This window comes from Molothrus aeneus, chromosome 3 (assembly GCF_037042795.1).
Source record: "Molothrus aeneus isolate 106 chromosome 3, BPBGC_Maene_1.0, whole genome shotgun sequence".
NCBI lineage: Eukaryota > Metazoa > Chordata > Aves > Passeriformes > Icteridae > Molothrus > Molothrus aeneus.
The window spans coordinates 57,322,556-57,345,058 of NC_089648.1; the positions used below are offsets into that span (position 1 = coordinate 57,322,556).

The 22,503-nt window shown below is 39.1% G+C and overlaps 1 long non-coding RNA gene across 1 annotated transcript in view; it reads right to left on the minus strand.

The window, feature by feature from the left end:
- Positions 1-9,166: 9,166 nt before the first annotated feature.
- Positions 9,167-22,503, minus strand: part of LOC136553970 (uncharacterized) — a 31,991-nt gene continuing 18,654 nt past the window's right edge. Inside the window, exons 2-3 of the long non-coding RNA XR_010783262.1 lie at positions 17,613-17,661; positions 9,167-9,698 (exon numbers count right to left, since the gene is read on the minus strand). This is a non-coding gene — a long non-coding RNA (uncharacterized lncRNA). The remainder of the gene's footprint in view (positions 9,699-17,612; positions 17,662-22,503) is intronic.

Here is a 22,503-nt window from a genome sequence, read left to right on the forward strand (position 1 = left end):
ATGATTAATACATAAGAAGATTTATAGGTCCAAACTTCCAGCTCAGATATTACATAGAGACTCTAGAATAATATTAAGAAATGTATTGCCAATAACCAACTTTCAGAGAATATTGCTCTTAAAGATCCATAGAGAATAGTAAATACCATTTTAAAATTATTTTGTCATATTCTGTGCTGTACTTTTGTCATATTCTGTGCTGAAAAAGTTGTTTGACCAATTAAATAGACAACCAGTAAGACATAATACAGAACATTTGCAATTGACAATAATCCAGAGAAGAATAACCAAGTTGAGAAAAAGCTGAGAAAGGGTTAACACAGAAAAGATCTGAAAAGATCACAACTGTAGCTGAACCATGTTATGTCATTGGAAGGCTTACTGTAAAACTTTTAGATATTTTCTGCCTTTCTAATATATATATATATAATATATATAAACTGATTTATTTAGTTATGTAGTAAACATAATTGAAAGAAAATGACAAAAATTCATTTTAAACACAAAATAGACTAAAATACTTTAAGCAATAATTTTTGTCATTTTTATTTAACTCTTTAGGATAACAGCAGCTTTTTCCTACTATACATGGCTGAATGTGTATTTGCTTGCTAAGAGAAGAGAGAGATTAGAAATTCTAGTAACTTAGTAGACTTGTAACTTAAGTAGCTAAGTAGACCTGTGAAATTTATTTTTCTACCTATTATATCACTGCTAGAATTAAATTTAAAAGTACCCTAACAAAATATACTTTTCCCTTTTTTCAGATCTGTTTTTTCCTTTAGTTTCAGCCTGTTGTGGCACACTTAAAGCCAATTTTCATAGACCATGTTTAAGTTAATTGACCATGTGGAATTTTCCACTGGCTTCAGGTTGTAGCACTCAACACCTCCAAAATGCAGGCTCTGAGGGTGTTGCCTGAATAGTAATCTTCAACAGTCAGGATGCAAACTCCCTCATATAAAAAGAGAGGATTTTAAATGGATTAAATTAATGAGAAGAATCACCATCAGTGACCAAGTTTCCCAATTCCCTTAAGTGTCAGTAACAGTAAAAAAATCCCAGAAATCCCAGGATACCAGAGAGTGAAGAATTTCTCTAAGGAGCTGCAGACCTTGTTGCTGGAAACACTGTCAGAAACAAATGGGAGTTAGACAGGTTTGTGGAAGCAAGGCTGGGGTGGGCATTGCTTTGGAATAGAGAACAAATCCAGAAGGGGTTGTGTCCTGAACCTTTGGGGATGGCAATTTCCACGGACACTTATGTTCCCCAAAGTGTCTTTTCTGACACTGCTTTGGTCATGAGGTCTGAACTGTGTGGTTTTCCCTCTGTGTTGAATTCAGAAAGCGAAACATCCAAAAGATGGGGACACCTGAAAAATTTGTGTCAGATTTCTCTGAAGACCACCTTTGCCCAAGAGGTCCATATACTCATAATTCACTTTGTAGTAAGACAATCTTTATTAAGGTCAAAATAATGCTGGAAAAAATATAAATCTTTCTCATAGTGAGGAATAATGTCAAGCAGGGGAATAAATATAAACTGACACATAAATTGCAATCACAATATGTATATAAAATCAGCAATATAATATGATTTATGAGTACAGCCTGTGATCCAAGATGCTGGTAGGTCCAACAGGCACATATAATTATAATAAAGCCAGGTTTTCCAGAGTGGTCTATTTGGAAAACATATGTTATTATTAGGTTACTAGTGCATTCACTGGATGTAAATCAATCTCTTCACTCTATGTGCTGACAATGGCAGCTCTGGACATGATAAAATTTTATGATATCAGAGCATCAGCACTCCCACCTGCAGTTTCCATTTATTATTTGTATGTTTGGTTTCTGACCAAGACAGCTCCCAAAAATGGTAACTTTCTGCTGTGGCAGTGTAGCCTTCCCCTTATTATACAGCCTTTTCCTTTAGCCCTCACTCTATTGATTCCTGCTCTTTTGCCTGTCATTAACTTTCCATCTATATCAGACCAAATCACAGTCAGGTTCCAAGGACTTTTACTCCTTTTTTTCATTACTGGCCAGAGAAGTTATGAAGCTGTTAGCTGACAATGAAGCATGCAGCCCTGCTATTTTACTATGACACCTGAAGCCCAAGGTGGGGCTGGATGGGGCTTTAAACAACCTGATTTAGTGGAATATTGGCATGGCATATTCTATGTTAGGCTTGAGAATGGCTTTGGGGAAACCCTGTGCCAACAGTCATCCAAGGCAATGATACAAATTATTTCTAATAGATTTTCTTTCACCAGGGCACAAACACTCAACAAGAACTAAAGTTCAGCCTGTTCTGACAATCCATTTTGCCATGATAAATGTCCTTGGCTATCCTGAATCATGAAGTTTTGGCAGGGGGGTTGTGCTAAGGTGTGGGAACTATGTGGACATCTCTTTGTGTCTCATTTTTATAGGCCGAGTTTGCAGGCACACCACAAAAAACACATCAGTTAGAAAGATTAAGCAATTTTAATTGCGATTTAGCAATTTTAGGCTTCAATGTAATCTGTACTAAAGGTTTCTTAAATAATTCTGAATTCTTGCAAGTGAAACAACTCTGTGTACAGTTCAGGGGATCAGTCATGTCACCAGTGTCACTCCAGTGTGACACAGAGGGCAAATGAGACAAGAGAGCCTCCAGCAACATCCAGGTAGTGATGAGCAGGAGGAAGCTCTCTGGCTTGTGCTCATGATTCTCAATGAGTTCATTGATTCAAACTGGAAAAGAAATAAATTTAAAAGGTCAGCCAGTGTTACTGCTTTCTTTATTGTCCCATGTCTCTGGAGTTCTGTTATTGTCTTCATGTGTTATGGTGAATGAACTCAGTAAATTACTTATGTCATGCTGTAATTAGTGCTGCCAAAGAAGGCCAATTTAATTAAATTACAAGACAAAGACATAAAGGGGACACATCCTTCTCTAATTCAGAGCAGTTATGAATTTCATTAGTAAGGTTTGGAATGGTTTACAATTCTTTGCTTTCATTTTGAAGTTCTGGACAATATCAAAAGTCAAATGTAAAAGCCACTTTCTCATCCAAATAGACCCTCATCCCAGCTTCCAATTGCACATCAAAAGATCCCATAATTTCCTCTCAAAAAAAATTAATGTCTTAGGTGTAGAAAACATTCTTTCCCCTCCTTGTGCCCCATAATCCCCTCACTGTCTGCTCTACTGCTGGTTTCACTGCCTTCCCTGTACCTGGACCAGCTAAGCAGGGCAGGACAAACTGCAGTAGCTTGCCTTTGGGGGGCTTGATAAGTGACCTGGGAACTTCATCTGCTTTGTTTTGATCCTTTTAATTTTTTTAGAGGCTGTAGTGGATCTACATCATATTATTTTAGGAAAAGTGTGTTTTTTTGTATTTCCTCTAAAGTTTCACCAATAAAATATGTGAAAACAGGATGAATGAAGATATAGATTGAGAGAGCTTATAAAGAAAACCCTTACATGACCTCAAAAAACTTCATTTTCTCCTCCATTCCACCTTTTTTCTTGTTCCATCAAATAAAATAATTCATTTCTTTCTTCCTTGTTCCTACTTTGGAGTGCTTTTGGTTATCTTTTTTAAAGGACAGCTGTTTGTCATGCTCTGAAGGTTGCAGTTGTTCTTAAGCAGCTTATCCTGCTGAATGAAATGTAAAGTGAGGATTTTTTCAGTATTTTATATACTGTGATTTTGGTGGGAGGTTATTTTTTTGAAACAGTTCATAAAGTGACTGTGTTGTGACCGGAAATTATTTCTAGAAGTCAACTACTAGTTAATTTCTTCCTCCTGCTCTCATTTATATTTTCTTTATAAGTTTAGTGAAATTAATACTGCTGAAATAACATATTTTTGGCTTCACTAATAGGAACATAAGAACAAATTAACTGAAGGTCAGTGAAGTTTCACTGTGTTACCCATGGTTCTGTCAATCTTTCTAGTCTTTGGGTTTCTTTTCATTTCATTTCATTCATATTTCATTGGGGATATTGTGATTTTCTTTACTTTATATTTAAATCTTTCAGCAAAACAAGCTGAAGGCACGGGTACAAAACTTTGAGTTCAGTCTGAAAAAGGACATCTTGTTTCCATCTTTCTAATGATGATGACCTCACTCCTTTCTGTAGCTGAAAACCACATTTGTGCCTACCAATCAGTCACAGGCTTTAGGCCAAGTGTCACTCACATCTTCAGACTTTTACGCCACTAATGATCCCTAAAATCCCCTGGGGTTACAATGTTTGCACCTTCACAACTAGATAGCTAAGGAAAACCGAAGCAGGCAATGCCTGCTGAATTATTTTGGCATTTAAACTACTTTCCTGCACTGAGAGTGCAGGCATATCAATTCCACTCAGGATAAAGTTAGTAATGAAGTCGTCAGTCTTGTGTCGGTGCAATGCACCAAGCTGTCAAAACTCTGTCTGGTGTCTCTTGCTCCTCTCTGTTTTCCTTTGTCACTGCTCCTTTTTGCCTTCCAGTTTCCTTTCCACTCTGATGGTTGGGGCAGCTCAAGGTAAAGGCTGCTTCAGAGACTCCAGCTGTGCTACTGAGAGGTTTAACATCATCACAAACATGGAACTGGATGAATAAAAACATGATCACACAGCAGAGATAAAAAAGGGAAAACCTCTTAGAAGGTTTGTATGTGAGAGGGACAAAGGACTTGCACATTGTCCACGATTCTCATTTGGTCAAGACCTGGTCTAGACCAGGCATAGCCTCCTATGATGCTTTGTAATGCACAAAGGCACAGATGAAACTATCACTACCAACACAATCTTTTTTCTTTTTTTTTTTTAAGGAAAAGCAGCACATTTGCATGCAATTTTACCTAATCCTCTGTTACAGAATTCTAAGGAGCTAATTAAAATCAACAGGAAAAAAGAAAGTAGAGCACCAAGATTTTTTTAAAAAAATAGGAGGAATCTTAATTAAAAGAATTTTTGGTCACTCTGGAGTCATTTAACAGCAGCAAAAACAATTCTGTTTGGTAAATTTTAGACTTGGAGAGTTACTGTGCTTTGGGAGATGGGAAGCAAAGGAAATGACAAAATTCTGTGCTTAAAATTATGTTAAAGTAAGTGAGAAAGTCTTGAAATGAGAAATACTCATCTTCTACCTGCCATCTCCATTGTGACTTCCTAGATATTTTCTGAGAGGGAAACAAAATCCACATGGTAGCTTACCATAGCAAAAAAAAAAAAAAAAAAAAAAAATTGACACAGACAGATACTTTGCTGTTTCCATTATATCATTAAATCAATTTAGAGCTGCTGCAACCCCCTTTGCCCAGGGAAGGATGTATTTCTCTGCAAGTCTTTTTTCCTAGCTTTATTAAACTGTGAATACTAGAATCATGCATGACCTGCAAAGGATATAGGGTCAGCTGGGTTACATCGATTTTGGTATGTGAACCAGCTGTCAAAAATGCAATAACAGTACACTCTGGGAGATTATGGAGCTGGAAAACTCCAACACCGGCAAAGCACAGAGAGTGATTTTTCAAGGAGGTGTGTGCTGTCGTCGACGTCGGAGAGCGAAGCAACTAAATTCCTTCAGTGGCTTTTGAAAACATACCTTGTAGCAGCAAGACACACACAGCCTTCTTAATTTAGCCATTTCATTTAAAAATGTCAACTTTCGTAGGAAGCTTTTGACACCTTCAGATTGGTGAGTAACTGAGGCCTGGTACACAAATTCTTGGTGCTTTTCAGGTCACACCAAGCACGGTCTCTAAACTATTCAGAAGTCTGTAGTACTTCTGCCACTCTAATACTGTAACACACAGAGCCAACATCTCACTGCTAGTTTACCCAAAGTGTGTGACAATTTGTGATGCATTTGTAAACTGTTTTTATCAATCATACAAACCTCATGTAATTAAATTAGGAAAATTCCTCCTTCATACTTAACAATACAGTGTAGTAATAACCATAATAATTATAACAAAATGAAGAGTTCAGCAAAAATTAGGTGTGAAAATAGATAGTAGATGCATTAATTAGCCCAGAACAAGAAAGGCTTTTAGGGTCTTGTCACTGGCAGATCATAAAATGTCAGCCATTTATCTTCATGGAGGAAAGTGCTCCAAGTGGGTGCTGGAACTTCAAGATGACTTTTCAGAGTTCTGAGTAAGTCTTTGCAATTTGATTTTTTGCTGCACATTAACCATTGTTTCAGAATGGGTGGTGTTACTTATACCCTAAATCACCCATTTGAAATGGGGCTTGAATTTCCTAATTTGCAATCTGCTTCACCAAGCTGTTGTTTTCTGACACTCTTCTTGCAAATACAGCAACAGTAAAGACACTGAACAGCATACCTTAAGGTGTTATGCAACCTCTATTAAAATCCTTATCCTTAGGGCAGTGCATTTTCTGTACACACACATGTATCTCACTAGCAGCTGTTCCCAACTCTATTGAAGTCTCTTATTTTCAGGTTCTTCCAACTGCTTTCCCATGCCTTTCTTTTTTTTTTTCCCTACTGACAACCATGTCACATAAAAATGTTGTCAGATAAGCTTCTAATGGCTTTGAAATGTATCATAAGAGTGCAAAAAATCCAAAAATATTTCAAGAGACTGGCTTGTTTCTTATGTTAGTCTGGTATTTTAGACAAACAAATTATGAAAAAAAAACTGACCATGAATCTTTGAATTTTAATGTGTGAATGACAAAGTACAAACCTCTACATGAAGCACATAATTTTTGAAAAAAATACTGCTACAAAATGGAGATAGAAAACTGTGTGTAGGTAGAGATGAGTATGACGAACTAAATTTTTAATGCAAAAAATGTGCGTCTTTATCAGAGTATTCAGTTAAGAAATTGCATAAATTGATAAATGAACATTGTTGCCCATTAATGATTTTTTGCTACAAAAGTAGCAGCAGGAAGAAAAATACCAAGTACTTTACCAACATCAACATGTTAGACATTTCAGGTCCTCCATTTGAGCAGCAATGAATGAATGATAATAAAACATAATCAGTCATACCAGCTACCTTGTAAATACCATGTAGAATCAATTGCTGGAAACTCTTTGGTAAATGCTATAAACAAGAAATGTATTTGCAGAAATTAGACTGACTTACTGTTGGAAAGACAAGCTACATTTGTAGATATTCTTTTCAAAGGACCATTCAACCAGCTGTACCCTGTGCATATTCAATATTAGTATATATCACTAATATGTACATATAAAAATGAGGTGTACTCTGGGGAAAAATGAAGTTATATAACATATTTGTCATTCATTTTTCTTTGTCAAAGTACTAAATGTGATTCATTCATTTTAAGGTGCTGCTCTTTGAGAGAAACATTTGGATTATTTTAGCCTATTTCCCACCAGCAGCGATATTCAGACCAGGATTTGTGAGACTGTAAAAATTATCTATGAAAAGTAAGTATAATGGCAGATGAACTAATTTTACTGTACAGAAATTCTGTATTTGAAGATTTTGAGTAAAGACCCAAATATCAGAAATCGGGTTGCTATTACTGTGTGAATAATATAGAAAACATATCCAGATCATAGTGCTGTTTATCATGAAAAAGCAAGACTGATTTGAGAAACTTGAGATAGTTTCACCAAAGAACAGTGGAGATTTTTTTCCGAGTACTTTCAAACATATGTTCCTCACAAACTGGATTATGCTTCTCTTACTCTTGTCTTATTCTTTCTCTTTGTTCTCTTTCCATTATCACAGTATCTCCACTTTCTTTACTGTCATTTTTTCAGCATTTGTGATGTATTATCATCTCCCCTCATTGATCAACACCTAGATGTAGAGCACTTGTAGCATTTTAGGAATGTCCAAAGTTTCTTACTGTAGGAATACTCCCAGTTTCTTTCACCAAGAAAAAAACTTCAGGCCTTAACTCTGGGTTTGGCTTCCAAATCCTCTTGCCTTGTCACAGCTTTCAGACGTGCAAATACCCATGGTAAATATTTCAGTGTTTCAGTAGTGCAAATACCTATTATAAATACCACCATCACTATACATAATGTCTTTTTGACATCTTCAATGTCAGATTGAAGTCTTTAAATAGACATGTTTCAGACTGGCCTCCAAATTACATGTCTCTGACAATATTTTTCAGCAGACAGTAAATTGAGTGAAATACATGAAGTTTTGTTGTACAGTCAGAAGTTTAGTGTCCAATTATGAGACTGCTTTTGGCCAAAAAATTGTGAGAAATACAGCATGTTAAAGCAAGGAAAAGTTTTTTGCACAGGATTTTTATTTTCTGAATTCCCCCAATATTTAAAACAACCATCAAGGAAGAAGATGAAGAAAAATATTGCATTATCCTGGAAATGATACAGAGGTGTACTGAAGAAAACTTTTAAGGTTTCTTATCTAAGTAATGTGAGACACATGGCTGAGATACAGTCCCCAGGTTCCCAGTGGAGGCCTGATCTAGTGACTGTGTGTATATCTCTTGCATCTGATTGCCTCAGCAGCATGAATGTGTTGATCTTCAAAGTTCCACTGGGGAAGAGGAGTATTAGTGCCACTTTTTACAGAAGGGATGGTGGGGCAGAGAACACAGTAGCTCCTGGTTCACAAAATCTGCCAGTGATGGAAAAGCACCAGTCCTTCCTTCCTCTTATCCCACATCATCATTATCCTTCTCTGTGGAAGCATTTCATGCCACCATTAATCAAATCCCAAAATGGAGATGTTCCTGTGTTAAAAATGAAATATATACTTCTTTTGTGGAGGGGAAGACAGCTGAAACAGGTCTAGAACTTGCATGCCCTGCCTTGTGTCCTGGTGTAGTGCCTCTGCTGAATTGTTGCTTTTGGAGGCAGCTCTGGATCTCCTTAGCACAGAAAATCCTGTGCTAAATCCTGTGTGAGACTCCAATATGATTTGTGCAAAGATGACTCTGATAAAGCAAGGAAGCTGCAGCTGCAGGTCCCCAACTTTAGGCAGTAAGTAATAGCTGCATTAGCCTTCCCTTCAGTGCTGAGCTGAGATTTACTCTAACTTAAAGTATAAGTTTCTAAAGCTACAAAGCATCCAGCAGTAGCCAGCAAAAATTTATTAAGCACATAGGTAATATGAGTAATCTTATTAACATACTTCCAGGACTAACTCTCATATTACTGAATTTACTCTATGCCAATAATACTCAAACAAAGATCTTTAGCTGATCCATCTTTTATTTTGTTTGAAAAAATAAAATGAAATTTAAAAAACACCCAAAGGACAAAGGGGAAAATAGACCCCATTATATATAGGAATTGTCACTGGTACAGTTTAAAAATAATTGAATGTGTAGCTGTGAGTATAGCCTACGATGTAAAGTAGCAGCAGGTATAATATTTCTTCTCTCCAGGGAAAACAGAAGGGTGGGCTGGAATGAAGGCAGTATATACCTGCCAGCATTTTGTTGGCACATACATATACAGAAACATCTTTTCCATCTTATTCTGAAACTGTGGTCATTTGGGAAGAGTGACTTGGCCATAAAGCAGCCCCCTGCAATAGCATGTCTTCAGAGTGGAGTTATTTTTTGACTCTTATTTCAGCTTTGCATTTTACTCCATTCGTCATGCCCACACACAGACTTTGATGCTGTCAGTCTCTGAAGGATGATGAAGTTGGAAAGAGAAGTTAGAGACAGCTTTTCACCTTCATTCAGTGTTCTCATCTTCCCTGTTTCCTGGTGAGGACCTAGTTCACAGGAATAGAGGTTTTTCAGAAACAGATAGACCTTGTAAAGGCATCACATTTGTTCCTTGGTTGTTGGCAAGTGACCTTAAGATAGAGGAGCCCTCTCCAAGGCCATGCCATGGTCATTACTACCCACTCTTTGTTGCTACAGATCCAGATAATGCCATTGATTATTTCATTATTATTTAATTGATAATTTCCTTGAAATTATTATGCATGGGCTATGTAATTCAGCCATTCAAAGGTGCTCAGGGTCTGAGACCAAATGACTTGGACTTGAGACAACTCCACATACTGCAGAGATAAAGGACTAGGTTAGGGTTGCCCTGTGAAGGACAACAGAAATACCCAAGGGAGCACCAAGCTAATGAGGATTCATTAGCCCAAAATAGCTTGGCAGTCTGGCTCCCTGCACCTCATCTCAGTAAAAGCTGGGACTCAAAGCTGGGGGTCAATATACGGCCTGACTCTGCAGCGAAGACATGCTTAATGGGGCTATTACATTTTCCACATAAGGGAAATCCACCACTATTTATATCCAGCTTAGTACTTCGAATCCAGGCAGAATACTTCTGAAACTACATCCACCCAATATTAATAGCATCTGTCTCGCAGATTAACTATCACATTGTGTTTTTATTTAAACATCATCACTGAGCAATCACTCACTAAATTATTTAAAGGAAACAACAAAAAATTGTTTTAAGGTCACAAGAAGGATGTCAGTGAGCCAGTATTACTAAGCATTTTAAAACCTGGAAGATTTCATTTTAAGGAAGTGTAATAATGCCTTTCTTTGGCATATGTAATTCTATATTTTATATTTATGAAGATGGACATTTCTGAAGTGTTTAATGAGCAGCAATATAGTTCCTCAGTTAAAATGCAGAGCCTTATATTATTTTTAATATTATCCAGTAAGTAACTCAGTGCCATATGCCTCTGTAGTTTGACTGCCAAAGAATTCCACAAGTTGCTCTGGAGGCTGCCTCCACAGTCCAGCCAAAACCATGTTTGTGGTACAGAGCTATTGATGTCCTACCAGTGTGGAACTTAAAAATGGCCCCACAGAGGAGTTATGCAGAGGTTCTGCTAACTCCATTGAACAGGATGTGGCTTGGACCCATGTATGGATTCAGAGCAAAGCTAAAATACTAGACATGCTACACTGGAAAAAGACAGAACAATCTTGCAAACAGCGAGGTGCTTACTCTTCTGGGTTGCCAGATGACCTCTGCTCCCCAAAGCATAAGCCACGTTCTTAACTTTCATGCACCATCTTAGGGTATATTAAATATTTTAGACTGGGAAATGGCAAGAGAGCCAGTCTACTTCTAACTTCTGCTGTGTTCCTCTCATCTTGGCAGGTATAGGTGACTGAGCAAGAAATGTATGCATGAAGGTTAGAGAATGGAAAAAGAAAAAAAGAAATTATCATCAACAATGAAGTGTGAATGCGAACAGAAATTGAAGAGGTCTGTTAGTTATACACATGCCTTTATTTTGTTGTCCTGCTGTGCATTAATACTGGCTATTTAGTACAACATTCACCCTTTTATATTCAGAATGCAAATCTTTACTTTTTAATTGTTTGTGATACTTGCTCAAGATTAAGCTCTCATTTTGCACTGACTGGATTGCTTCCATAAAGTCTAACAAATAAACAGTAGTATTCCCATCTTATTTTTTAACACCATGCAGAATAGTTCTGTTGTTTGGTAATCATGAGAATACGCAAAAAATTCCAGTGTTTTTATTCAGCATATGGGTACCCATTGATCACCCCAGCAATAATGGTAGTCCCAATAATCTAAAAACCAGACCCCAAGATGCATACTAGGAACTCCTTAAGGTGCAGTTCCCATGGTACTCTCATTCTGTGAGGATTTCAAAAATTAAGAGAATCATTAGAACAAGAAATTGCTACATTCCTAGATCAGTTAATTTTCTTGTAGTAATGCTGATTTGATGGTAAAAACGTGATGTGATGAGGACTCTGAGCTCAAAACCTCATGGTGTTTTTCTGACTGCAACAGCTGGTCTGTAAAAAGACAGATACTCTCTGTAGACTTTGTTTTGCTAAATGAAGACAGACAAAACTATTTTCTCCCCTTTCCATAAAGCAGCTGAACCTCCTGTGCTTAATATGACAGAAAACAACAATTAAAATAAAATTTACCTCACACATACTCTGGTCATAGCCTATTCGGATATTTTCTATACAATTTAATATTTTCAGCCCAAAAATAATAATGGTTGAGAAGGGACATAAATGGAAACAAAGGAGCAACAAATCTGAAACACATGTTAGGAAGCACTCCCAGCACAGAAGAGCTGATGTGCTGAAAAGCTACCTGGGGGCAGGACATTAAAAGACACCTCTCAAGAAAGCCTGTGAGGAGGAGCAGAACAATGGAGGAAGGCTTGCTTCAGATACCTCCTTGTCCTCCACACCTCTCATGCCACCGCCTCAGGGAATTCTGCTTTTTTTACACAGCACAATTCTGAGGCCCATTCAAGTCTACTCCAAAACAGAAGCAAAAACGTGAGGGAGAAATTTTGAGTGAATTTCATGTTAAAAGACTGAGAAAGAGTAAAATCATTGTTGTGTTCTTTTGCCTCCAACAGAAATAAATGCCTTTTGCCTAGAATGTGACTCTAAGGAGATTAAAACCCACCCAGTATCCATCCATGACATTAGTACTTTGTTCATGAAAGAGTTCATTTTCTCAGTCTGGAGGATGACAGGAAATTAATTTTAACCAATGTTGATGACCATGTTGGTAGCTACACAATTTATAGTAAACATTTTAGGAATGTCTCTAAAAATAACAAAATTACTACCTGTTGAATAGAACACCCACTGTGATTAGCCCCACTCAGACTGCTTAAGTTATCCTTAATAATTAGCATTTAAAGTATCCTGTAAAGTACTCTACAATCATTGGCATCATCCTTCAAAACTGTGAGAAAGACAGGCATAGCACAGGGGAAAATGAGTCAAAAAGTAACATGGATTTCTGTGTCAGAGACCTCAGCACTCAGTTCTCAATTCTCTCACTCAGACCTCTATTCCTGTACCCAGTCCTTGTCTGCCAGCCCCAGTTTGTTATGGTTACTTTGTCAAAGAGGATATTTGCATGTTTCTATGTCCTTTTAAAAGTGGACAGAAGCCCACATGGGAATTCATTCCCTCAGGAAACCAGAAGGTCTGTACTGAGTGATTTCAGGGGAGAATTTTCAATTCTCCACACTCCTAAATCCTGTGGATGGCTCTGCAGAGCCTGTTTGTCGATGCCCGTGGGACATGTTCCAAGGACAGCAGTGATGAGGAACCAGGAGGTAAGCTCTGCATTGCTGAGTTAGTCTAAATAATGAAGCCTGAGCTACACTGCAGCACCTGTGGCACACAATTAGCTAAAAGGAATGTTCTCGATCATCGAGATAAATTTAGCACAGAAGAAGCTAAAGCAGCAATGTTCTCGATCATCAGATCCAGAAGGCAAAACTCAGGCAACTCCAATCTATTGGCATTTCTAAAGCATCAGGTTCTAGTCCACCCTCACAGGTAAGTATCAGGAAAGAATGGTACTTGTTTGGGATGTGGTTTTAAACAGTTCCTGTCCAAAATTGTTTTAGTATCTCTTCATGCCTTAATGGGACAGGGAAAATATACAGAACCACTCACCACCTTCTCCTTCAGGAAGACTTGTTGAGTGTGTCACCTGCCATTGATACAGGGGTAACTCAAAGAAGAAGCTGATTTGACAATCAGAACTGGATATCACATTTGCAATGACTTCTTTCTGCCCAGTAGATGGGTGCATGTTTCCATTACAAACACATAAAGTTTGCTTTCTTTCTGACCCAGAAATACTTTTTCTAAACTAAAAAATTCTGTGCTACAGAAGAGATGCATCACCAGAATTCAAAGCCAAAATATTCCATGTCCACTAGGAAACCCAGTTATTTTCTTGTTGAGCTCAGGCCACTTCAGAAAAACATTTGCATTACTCACAAATCAACAAGAGCCAGCACACTTAGAAATCAGAGTAGCTGTATCAAACCCTTCTGCATGTCCTTCCTTTTCGAGTGTCACTGCAATGACAATCCTTTGCAGCTGTCATGTGAGTGGATAACACAAATGATGCCTGGAAGGGATATGCTCTACTTATGAAATGGTAAATTTTTGGTGACAGGTTACACACATGTAGCCAGTTAAATAACAAGGGTTTCTTAAGGCAGACTATGCATATACATTTTATAATCCCACTTCAGTAACTAAATTCTGGGTAACAAAATAAAAAAGCTCCTAATTTCTAAAAGCAACTCACTTCTTATGAGGAGAATTATTAATGCAGATACTGTGTGTGTGCTGCTGGCATTTTGGTGATGTATGTTCAGACTGACTTCTTCCTACCCCTTTCAGACTCTTCCTTCTGGTAGCTCATGGTCCTTCTTTGAAATCTTGTGCAAGTTCCTATATCTTTAGTGTTATCAGTTTTGTTTGCTGGTTTGTCTTCTGAGCCATCATATGCTGACTTGTGGGGCACAGTTATTTCACAGGGATATGTTTTTACTGTTGTCATAGTGTAGCCAGTTAATATCACAATCATCACGTATTCTGCTCTTCAGGCCAATCCGTCCTGCTCTTTGGAGACATGCTTTGGTTGGGATATGCTGCTGCCTCCATCTGTCAAATCTCTCTGTGGTTCACATGCTTTGGTTCCTCACCATATGGAGCACCTGCCAGGTGAGCCACTTAAGATTCTTATCTTGCCATTTTTCACCAAGAGCCTCCTGTTACACTGCCACTGCCTTGGACTTACATTCACCATTTGTCCTTTCTCTCAGCTACGTGCAGAAATTTAGTCTGGCTGATTTCAGCATGTTCAGCATGGCTACTTGATGGCTGAACTAGTTCACAGTACCATAGAATCATTTAGGTTGGAAAATACCTCTAAGATCATCAAGTTAAACCATTAACTTAACACTGCTGTGTTCAACGCTAAACCATGTCCCTAAATTCCAGATCCACACATCTCTGGAACACTCCCAGGGATAATGATTCCACCACTTCCTTGGACAGCCTGTTCCAATGCTTAATCACCCTTTCAGTGAAGAAAATTTTTTCTGATATCCAATCTAAACTTACCCTGGTGCAATTTGAGACTGTTTCTTCTTGTCCTATCACTCATTACTTGGGAGAGTCTGTGCCCCACCTGGATACAACCTCCTTTCCAGGGAGTTGTGGAGAGCAATAAGACCCCCTCAAGCCTCCTTTTCTCCAGGCTAAATACCCACAGCTCCCTCAGCTGCTCCTCAAAAGACTTGTGCCCCAGACCCTTCACCATCTTCAGTGCCCTTCTCTAATGCCTCAATGTCTTGCATGTAGTGAGGGGCCCAAAACTGAAGACGGAATTAGAGAAGCATCCTATTAGTCTCTGGGGGTGAACACTGGTTTTCCCCTGTTTTTCCATGGGGACTCAGGGAAAGCTGGCTTGTGATCAAACCAGAATTGGACTTGGATGATCCTTGTGGGTCCCTTCCTGCTTGGGGTATTCCGTGACTCTATAAAACAGCCCTTTCTGATGAATTTTTTTGAGCAGTCAGTAATGTAGCGTTGCTCATTATGAAAAGCTTTTGGTTTCCTTACCCCGAGTCTCAGTTGTTTGTTTTACAGATAGTTTAACTTCCAGACACTGAAGTGGTAAGTGGCTATAAATCTATAAATGTGCAGCCCTTCTCCCTGAAAGTGAGCCGTGAGGATCTGTGCAGGCAATCACTCTGAGAAACGGATATGGACAGAGGGATTTACCCCAAGATGGAATTATGTCCTTGATGCCAATACACATAAGTTAAAGCTGTCGCTCCAGCGCAGTTGATGAAAAGGTGTTAGAGAGAGGAAGAGCTGAATTACACTGTCATAAAATATATGCATGTAGGCTAGATTGAAGGCCAGTTCTTTATGAAAAATAGTGAAAAACTGTGGAAGAGCTGTGGAAAGCACAATGTATTCACAATGCTGAGGATGAATTAAGCATCCCCAGAATTCCCTTGCCTTCACAGGGTACCTAAATCAAGGTTGCAGTTTCAACCACAAATTAATTACTGTTTTTTTTATGTCCCAAACTCCATCAAGTTGCCTGTAAATATAGTGAAGGGGAGAGAAGGATGTGGGAATAACTGGGACACACTCTAAATAAACTAACAAATAAGCAAGCCAATAAGACTACCAAAGTAAAAACAAATTAATGTGCAATGCCTTAAATCTGCTGTCTTGAGCAGGTTGATCAGTAATCTCCTGTTTTTCATGTTTGGTGCCACATGCTGTATGTAAGCCATGACAAGACTCTGAGGAATCAGGGAAGCTGGAGTCTGGCTGGCATATGAAATCATTCCTGAAGTGCCACTGCCTATGACATGAGGGATGGTTCCAATGTCTTTGCTTGCCTTCAGGACCTTTTTCTGACAGGTGCAGCAGATGAACTTCTCTTACAGCCTTCCTTGCGAGCATGAGACCAACCCTCTGCCAGTCCAGGCTGCCAGATGACAGAGGAAGAAGGCTTTGCTCATACTCACAGGACTCGAGGCATTCTTGTGAATGAGCAGCAGGGACCTCCTCTTCTGCAGAAGGAACGGCTGAATGCTCTGATTTGCTGTCACCATGGAACCAGGAACATGAAAAGCTCGAGCTTCCGAGTCTTCCTCTGTCCTGACACATGAGCTCCAGTGTCCTCTGGGCTGAGATCCACCCTGAATTGCCAGGCAAAATGCTACAGCTGGGACTGAAAATCCATTGCACCTCTGGAGTCGTTTATGTGCCCCAAATTCTGCAGTGACCTGACTAATTCAAATAGTTGTGGAGGAATAGCTCCAGCTCAAATTGTGTCTCTCATGGGGAAGGCACAGGGGCTGCTGAGCCAGGTTTGCCAGGTCAGTGGGAGTCACAACTCTGGTCTGAGGTGGGTGGCAGGGAGCCAGCACCAGCCTCCAGGACTGTCACTCCTCTGCTCCCCATCAGTTCCCAGCCTGCATCCTAGACGGAGGCAGAAATTGCTCTGATCTCTGAGAGCTAAGGCAGCTAAGGCAGACTGTGGAGAGCAGGCTTAGGTAGTGGTACGAGGAAATGATACACAGTTCAGCTGTTTAAGAGCCCTAAATAAAGGGATCAAGGCTGGGTAAGGACAGACTATAGCACTCCTCAATAGCTGGTTTAATGAATGGTTTATCTGTTCCTCAATTTCTGCTAGTTGCTGGAGTTGTGACTTAAAAAAAATGTACAAATTGTTGACAACTATTTTGTCACTTGCTTTTTTGACAAAGACCTAAAACCAAGGAATTTTTTTTGTAAAGATGGGAAGGGGAAATACTGAAATTCATCAGGTGAGTTTTTTTCTTAAAAAATCACTTGCACCAGAAGCAGAAAAGGAAGGAAAACTGTCTACATTTCCCAGCTAGGAATAATATCCATAATTACAGAAGAAATCTAGAAATAAGGGTTTGATTCTCAGCAGACTAAAACCCATTCTTGTGGTTGCAATCATAGGGAAATAATGCATACACACACACACACACATCTTTCATCACAGCCTCAGCACATCTTGGATGTGAGAACCAACATTTGTTATTTAAATGTTTTGCAGCATTTTACTGATGTAGGGGCTTATTTTCCCCTGTCCTTCCTGAGAGCATTCTGAATTAAAATAATGGCTCATTACTTGGGCAGAAAAGCACTCCTGAAGAGTGTTTTCTTTGTTTTTGCTCATGAATTACTGATGAAAATGAATGGCTGACAAATTAATACTCCTGGTATTTGGGAGTAAAAAAATAAAATGCCCTCAACTACAAGTTTAAGATCTGCTTACATGTGTTTAGAAAGGGTATGGCTTCTCTCAACTGTTGTATACCAACCTTGGTTCAATCTTCATCACCTGCATTTGTCCTTTATGGCCCACCCACACTGAAAAAAAGAATGACAGAAAAGCCAAAAATATTGAGTGATCTGGTTAAAACTTTCTTTTTTTTTTAACTGTTTAAACACAGTTTCATATCATAGCATGGACTAGAGATAACCTGGTTGTAGCTTTGAGGCAAAATTAAAGGTCTTTTCTACAGTAAAATACTGAATTTATGCTTTATTCATACTATGGTAATAGCAGCTGCATTAACATATGTGGGTGTTGTTGTTTAAAGACCAAACAGGTTCAATTCATGTGCTAGATGCAGTGAAAATTTTTGGTAGCACAAGCATAGAGCTTATGTCAAATACATATACATATATATCATATATGTTCAAATATACGACAATTTTTGATGCTGATGGTATATATTTGCAGTTGGTTTCAGTAGGAGTTACTTTTTGAAGGACCACAAAGGAGCAATAGTGAGACACTGAATTCACTTGAAGGTAAACTAATACCATACACACACAACTTTTTCTTCTTCTCTTCCTTACTGCTGAAATTCAATAAATGACTCTTCATTAGCAGATATTAACTGTTACAAAGGATGCAATCCTCTGGCAAGGCTGGCAGGTGTGCAATTGAGCCACCAAATAGCACTGAAGCAATAATTTCTAACAGAAGGGTGGATCAGAGGCAAACTGTTGTAACAAAGGATTTAACCTTTTGAATTGTATCTCTCTCCCTTCCCAAAAATGAGCATGAAATTTAAATGAACACAAATTCACTGCTATTAATGACAAGGTTTGGAAAAATTCTGAACATTTTTTTGTTTTGTTTTTAGCCTTTGCATTTATCACAAGTTTATATTTCCCATGGTGAGATTTATTCCTTCCCCTATAAATAAAATACCATGGTAAAGAAAGAGGAAAAGAAAGAAAGAAAAAAGTTTCCTGGACTTTTCCTGGTATTCCCAGAGGACATCTCAGCATCAACTGGAAAGTTTCACAAGCTGTCCACGGACATCAGAGAGTAAAAGCTCATTTGAACTGTGGCTTTGGTGAGTCAATCTGCTCACACTTCATCAGGAGTGCCAGGGGATCCTGATAAAATCATAATGATGCTGTGCACTGGGTAGAGGAGAGCATAAATAAGCTACTTAATTCCATTTGTTTTAGCATTTCTTTATATCCATATGCTTGAATCATATCACACCAGCCTACCCTTTGTACTCAGAGAGTTCTGCTGAATTGGATTAGGTAATATATTGAAAGCTGTATTTCTTGAAGTGACTTTGGGTTTTGTGTGTATGCGTGTGTGTGTGCATTATTTCTCTGTGACTGTGTTTTTGTCTATTCAGAAGACAAACGATGCTTCTCCCAGTCACTTTGCTAGAAAGCAAGGTCATCCCCTGAGATGACCTTCACTTACTATAAAAGCTTGTGATGAATAGACAAATTTAGGTGTAAAAATACTAGGTGTATTATGGAAGAGATATTAATTACCATTTTATTTTGATGCAACAGAGAGCACCAAGTAAGCAGTCAGCAGGCAGAGCATGGCACTGTATTAAATCAAAGCTTTGTGGTAACTATTCTTTCCCACTGGAGAGGACACATAGACAGCCACCAGCCTTCATGCTGCTCTGAGCTGCTGAGGAGGGAGCAGCATGGGACACATGACACATCTCTAAATGCACAGACTACTGATACAACTTGCTTCAGCTTCAGAGAAAGGTATCTGACTTTTTTTGTCTTGCCTAGGATGATGATTATTGAAGGTAAAATCCCAAATAACCTGAAGAACACTACCCCAGGGCAAGATTGTGTCCTTCAGCACCACGAGCAATGTTCCTCTTAACAGGCATAGCATAGCGATATGTTGTCCATACTTCTTACACTGAATAAGCAAGCTCATCATGGAATGCTTGTTTTTCTGAGATATCTGTTAAGTATCTGCTGTTCTTTCAGTACATGCTGGTGAACTAATAGTAGTAACTGCGATTTCCTTCTCTTTGTTGCTGGCAACCAAGATGCTTCCATACAGTCAGGTGGGATACTGTACCTGATGGCTTATATACTAAATAAATATCTGCAGAGCCAATACCCTGGACATTGTTCATTATTGTCATTTACTTGGCCCAAGTTTTTTTGTGTATTATTTCATAAATGCATAATATACAACTGCCCACTGCACGGCTCTGGCCCGTGTCTTTGCCATATCCTGGCGAGCTGCTCTTTCCTCCCATGCAGTGCATACCCAAGCAGTGTGGTCAGTGAGAGGGAGCAAGGGTCAGGCATATTGCCCATGGTCTATATACTTGGAACTGGCACTAACCTTGGGAAACAGAGGAAAGGGAAAAAAAAATAGGAAGTTTTTTTCTTTCTCACTCCCAGAAACAGCTCCATAATTGTGCAGTTGCTAGATCAGACGCAAAGAGGATTTTTTGAAAATGCATGTGGGGATACCAGAGAAAATGGGGCCATTCTTTTTGGGTAGCAGCCCATAGTTAGATCAAATTATGCTGATCATGAAACTGTATCCTCAGACAGGAACCCACAGCTGCAATTGCAGAGTCATGGAGCATGCGCAGAGCAACTGGAATATTCTGGAAATGCAACAGGGAAAATTCAGGAGTTCACAGCTGAGCATGTGCAAAGTGAAGTGAGTCAAAGGTTTGAAAGTTGGCATCACTGTGGGAGGATTTTCTGAGGAAGCCAAAAATCAACACTAAGGCAAAAAACTTTATCATGTTTCAAACTGTTCTTCCAAAGCATGGGACAATATAAACATCCAAAATAAATACATATTTTGCCTAAAGAATAGATTAAGAAAGAACTGAATTTGTTTCACTGCCACTTCCTAGGAGCTCTGATCCTGATGTTATCTCTTGCACAGAAAATTTTATCTGGAGCAATTCTGTTTAGAAAACAGAAGGCTGTGGAGAAAAGTGGTAGCCTGTCTACCTGCTTCCAGGTTTCAGATGCCAACTGCCCCATCTGCTCTGGTTTCTGGTTACAACTGGCTCAGCACTCTCAAGCTCCTGGAGGCCAAGAACCTCGATGGGAATAGCACATTACCCTGACAAGTCCTTCCCTTCCCCTTCAGATGATGAGCCAAGACTCACAGCAAATCAGCTTTTGTTAGGCTTTACATTTATGGCAATTCCATTTTTCCTCATCTTTTTTCTCAGTTCATCATGTCATGCATCTTCATTCATGATCTTCTAAGGCACTGGTCTAATACTATCTGATTGTGACCATGTAGATCAATAGTGATGGAATCATAGAACTGTAGATTGTTTAGACTGGGAAAAATCCTTTAAAATTATTGAGTCTACTGCAAACCTAACACTGCCAAGTCCACCAACAAGCCATGTCGCCACGTGCCACATCTGCAAGTCTTTTATATCTTTTAGATCACTCCAGGGATCGTGAGTGACTCAACCTCCCTGGACAGCCTGTATCAATGCTTGAAAACCCTTTAAGTGAAGAATCTTTTCCTGTTATCCAATCTAAACCTCCCTTGGGACAATTTAGACTCTTTTTCTTGTCTTATTGTTTTCTGCCTGGGAGAAGAGACCAACCCACACCTGGCTACAGCACCTTTCAGATAGCTGTAGAGAGTGATAAGGTCTTCCTTGAGCCTCCTATTCTCCAGGCTAAACAACCCCAGCTAAACAACCCCAGCTCTCTGGGGTGCTCCTCATAGGACTTGTGCTCCAGACCCTTCACCACCTCCATTGTCCTTCTCATGACACTCTCCAGCACCTCAATGCCTTCCTCATAGAGAGGGGCCCAAAACTGGACACAGCACTCAAGGTGTGGCCTCACCAGTGCCAAGTACAGAAGGACAATGATTGCCTGATCATGCTGGCCACACTATTGCTGATACAGGCCAGAATGCCATTGGCCTTCTTGGCCTCACAGGCACACTGCTGGCTCATGTTCCATGTGGTTTTCTGAGGGGCAACTTTCCAGTCACTCTTCCCAGCACCCAGACTCTCATATGTGTATTCACATAAGTACCATGGTACTTTTATAAATAATTATGATCTTAGCCTCTCACCTCTTGCTTAGTTCAAGGAAAACAAAAAGCATATCTTTTAAAAGCTGTTTCTTGCTGTAAGGGCTCTGCCCTGGTCATCACAGAACTCTGGAGCAACACACTGCATGACAGAAATCTAGATGAAAAAATATATGGACAGCAGAACTGAGGAATCAAATGTATTGCAAGAACAGTGTGGATAAATGCTATTTCTGCAGACAACACAGCAGGTGAACTTGCTTTAATTAATGATAAATTAGAACTAAGGATTGAGCCAACATCAGTTGCTAAGTTCCTAAATATACAAAAAAAAATTTAGAACAAAAAACCCACTCAAAATTCAGTGCTTGTTCTGCTGTTGGAATGATGAAAGACTGAAATACAAGTATGCAGACTTTAGGATATTTGTAGGTACTGTTGTGATCTGAACACGCCAGTGCTAAGTGTATCAAAATCCCATGGAGGTCTTTAATGGTTCAGCACAGTCCATGTCTAGTATCCATAGTACTGGGCAAATTTAGCACTGGTATATTCCTAGTATGCAGGCTGAGGTTTCAAATTACTGACAAGTCCTTCTGCTTCTGTAAATGTGGTATTAAAAGTACCTTAGAATTCTGAGAAATATCTCCCTTTTTTAGGTTTGTCCATTCATTATACTGTGCCAAGGTTTCTTAGGTAAACTTGATTGACAGACACCCATCTTTATCCTCTGCATGGTTAGAGGTCAGCACTGGTGGAAGGTAATGCTTTTTTAATTAGCTGCTAGGGTATTACATTTCCTTTGTGTTGATTGCCTGTTGCATTCCTGTGAGTCACTATCTGAAGAGACTGGTCTTTGCATTCACTGTTAAGCA